We start from the raw sequence: 3793 nt of genomic DNA, 5'->3' as shown, positions 1-3793 counted from the left end.
AAAAATTGTGGGTTCTATACCAGGCAAGCAGCTTAGTACCACGAAAGTACTGGCCAAGATTTTGGCCATCCTAGAAAGGATGCTGGAGAAATTAAGAAAAAAAAAAAAGTAATCACAATTATGTGGAGAGGTTCACATATTAAGAAAAAAACATAACACTAAGAGAGGTATCTTACTGTGAATCTGAAATGTATCAGTAATACCATGAACTACTAAGGGAAAAAAGGCTTATTTAATAGTGTTGAAGAACTGGTTAATTATATGAAGAAAAATACACATGATCCTTACACAAAGATACTATTAACATGTATTAAATATGAAAGGTAAAATGAAAGGTGAAAACTATGAGTTAGTAACAATGAAGTTTGTGATCCTATGCAGGTCTTTGTGACCTTTCAAAACTCATCAAGGAAAAAAAATTTGATGGATTTTATTATATAAAAATGAAAGAAAGGAAGCATTGAAAAAGTTACCAAAAGGATGAAAGATATTGAAGAGTCCAAAAGTGATAAAGGACTAATACATAATCCATAAGGAAACTTTTTTTTTCTGGTCTGTTTGAGACAGGGTCTCCCTGTAGCCCAGCTGTCCTGGAACTCACTATGTGGACCAGGCTGGCCTTGAACTCACAGAGATCTGCTTGCCCTGCCTCCCCAGTGCTGGGATTAAAGGCGTGTACCACCATGCCCCAGCTAAGAAATATTTTAAAATCAACAAAAAGACCTTAGCCCAGTTAAAACCTAGACAGTAAATAAAAACATGTCTCCTATTTGTATTACTTTTCTGTTGCTGTGATGAAATATCATAGCTAAAAGCAACTTAGAAAAAAAAGTGTTTCTTTTGGCTTAAGTTCCAGAGGGAGCATCCGTAATGGGGAGGAGGCACAGCAGCAGCCCGTCGATGGCATTTTATAGCAAACAGGAAGCAGACAGGGAGAACAGAAAGTGGGGTGATGCTATAAAATCTAAAAGCCCTTCTCTAGCAAGGCTGAACCTCCTAAAGGGATACTAAAACAGCACCTCCAAGTGCTTTAACCAAGTGTTTAAATACATGAGCCTATGGGGTCATTTCTCATTTAAACCACCACACTATTAGATCAAAGTATAAACATTTGAAGAATTAAATAGGTGATTTACGAAGAAGGAAACTTGGACAGTGGGATGACTTAGCAGGTAAAAGTCGCTCCTGCTGATGAGTCGAGTTTGATCCCTGAACTCACATAGTGGAAGGTTAGAACTGACTCCCACAAGTTGTCCTCTGCCCTCCATACCATCCCCTGGACACCTTGCATGCCCACACACATGCATGAGTGCACACACAAATACATTTTTAAAACTGTATGAAGGTATATTCAACCTTGGGAATTAAAGTGAATTTTAGGGTTCCAACCACTATTCTAACCCACAGAGCAGCTAATGAAAAGTCAACAAGGGGATTAAACACATATGCAGAGTTTCTTTTTCTAACTATCCAAAATTAACAGCATGGGCTGCTATGGGGGAAATGGTGAAAATGGGTGTAGTCCTGAGATAGAAAAGGAAATATAATGGTCGTGGATAAGATAAAATGCCTAAAATACTTACTGGGGTTGGTGTGAAAACCGTACAATACAGTACACTTTTAAAAAATAATAAATTGTTGGTGTGGGAAGATAGATCAGTGAGCAAAGCGCATGGTGCACAAGTGTGACGATAGTGCTCAGGTTCCTGGAACCCACATACGAGCAGGGCAGGTACAGCAGTGCCATGACCCCAGCATGTGTGAGGGGCCAGAGGAGCCCGGCATCATGGGAAACCCTGCTTCAGTATATAAGGCGGAAAGTGATTGAGGATTGGCATCAGCTTCAGGTCCCCCCCCCCACATACTCTGCATGTGCACCCACACACATTACACATATGCAAAAAAATTGTTATGCACGTGATATCCTAGTGGTAAAAAAAAAGTTACTAGGAAACTACTTTTGTATGTATAACGTCTGGGTAGACTTCATTTGGTCGTATTCAAAAGACAGATATCAAGATAAAATGGGCCTTTTCATGACTTTGATAAAAAGTATTTTTATTTTGAACTCAACATGAGACTTGAAGTGTTGCTTTTAAGCCTTTAAAATCTTGGGTTTTGATCTAGTGGAAAACAAATTTGTTTTGCTCAATTAAGGAACAAATTGAAATAAAATAAATAAGGTATTGAAGATACCATTTCACATGTGCTTCTACTTTTTTTTGTTCTCAAGTTCAAAGACCGGGCTCAGATAAATACACAAAGATGAATAGCTTTGTATATCCGCAATTGCAAATTCAATTCAATGGTGCATTCGGATTGTTTGATGAATTATGATATTTTCAGGCTAAATAACAAAATGTGTGTTAACAACATTGGTTATATGATCATTCAGCACAGATCTTTGGAGGTAGTGTTCATGGGCATTTGGAGTTCTGGAGAGCTCTAACTGACACCAATGCTTAGTGCATATTGCATTTGTCAAAGCTACTTTGTTTTCTGAGCTACTTGATAGTTTATTTAAAATATAGCATGACTCATATTTTGAAGGTATCTCTTACTGTGATCCTTCCTGGATGACCAGCTATTCCCGATGTCTGTTCCATTGGGCAGGTTCATAGTGAAAAGTGCAGTGTATTCAATTTTCCCATCCTCTGGATCAGTGTGGCTTCAGTGGTTAATAGCACCATTTTGGTGAGATGCCCTGGCTTTCTTAAAACTTGAGTTTTATGATAAGGGACCATGAATCATTTTAATTACATAATTCATTGGGTCTCCCAATGACATGGAATGTTTGCTGCAGTCAGAAAAACATTGTAGATTGTTTATATGAGAAGTTGATAGCTTAAGGAATTATACACATAATGCTATTTTTACCAAGTTGACAAAATTAAACTCTTTCCAGTAAAAGGTGTCTGTTTGTTTTGGAGATCAGTGCTATTGTTATTTCATTTTTTTATAAAAATATTGACTGCATTTTACTTCTTGAAAGAAACTTAATCCTTATCTTAAAGTCTTAAATATGTTTCTTTTTCCACTCTGGAAGATGGTCTAAGAAACTCTGTTTTTTATGAGGTAATACCTTGTCTCAGTAATTTCTTCCTTTTCATTCATATTATTTTCTGCTTAAGTTCAAGTAAAAATAAATAATTTATTTATAAAATTCCTTGCATTTGCAAGTGGGCAGACAGGCCCTCATATAGATGTGGTTCTTGTATGAAGCGGTATAAACATTTAGAGAATTGTCTACATACCAATTTATGTAATTATTACATTTTCAGATATCTTTCCATGAAGGGTCTTCTATAAAAAAATAACCAGAAATGTGAAAAAAATTACATCTACGTATATTAGAATAAGAAAAGTCTTGTGAATTAATATTTGAGACTCAGTAATTTCTTAATTTTGTACATAATAATATAGTCATAATCTAAGCCTTTGCTAGTAAAAATACCTTTCTAGATAAACATATTCTAAAACCTTTTATCTGCTAGTATAGTAAATGTTAATAAAATGCTCAGTATTATACAATTATGAAACTCTTGTCAATTGATTTACTATTTATAATATCTTTAATGTATACAGATAAATGTATATACAGAGATCCCAAAACAAAGGAGAGAGAGGATCTGAGTAGGAACAGCACCCAGCTAATCCAGGTGACTTCCTCATATCCTATAGTATTAATTTAGTTAATACAAATCTGAAACAGTGTCTCATTGCTTAATTTGTTTATCTTAAGTCTTAGAGCAATCACTAAGAAAATAACTAAAAAGTTTTTTTTATTTATTAT

The sequence above is a fragment of the Nannospalax galili genome, unplaced genomic scaffold (genome assembly GCF_000622305.1).
Source record: "Nannospalax galili isolate Female #2095 unplaced genomic scaffold, S.galili_v1.0 scaffold441, whole genome shotgun sequence".
NCBI lineage: Eukaryota > Metazoa > Chordata > Mammalia > Rodentia > Spalacidae > Nannospalax > Nannospalax galili.
Note: the sequence above shows the minus strand (reverse complement) of the source record.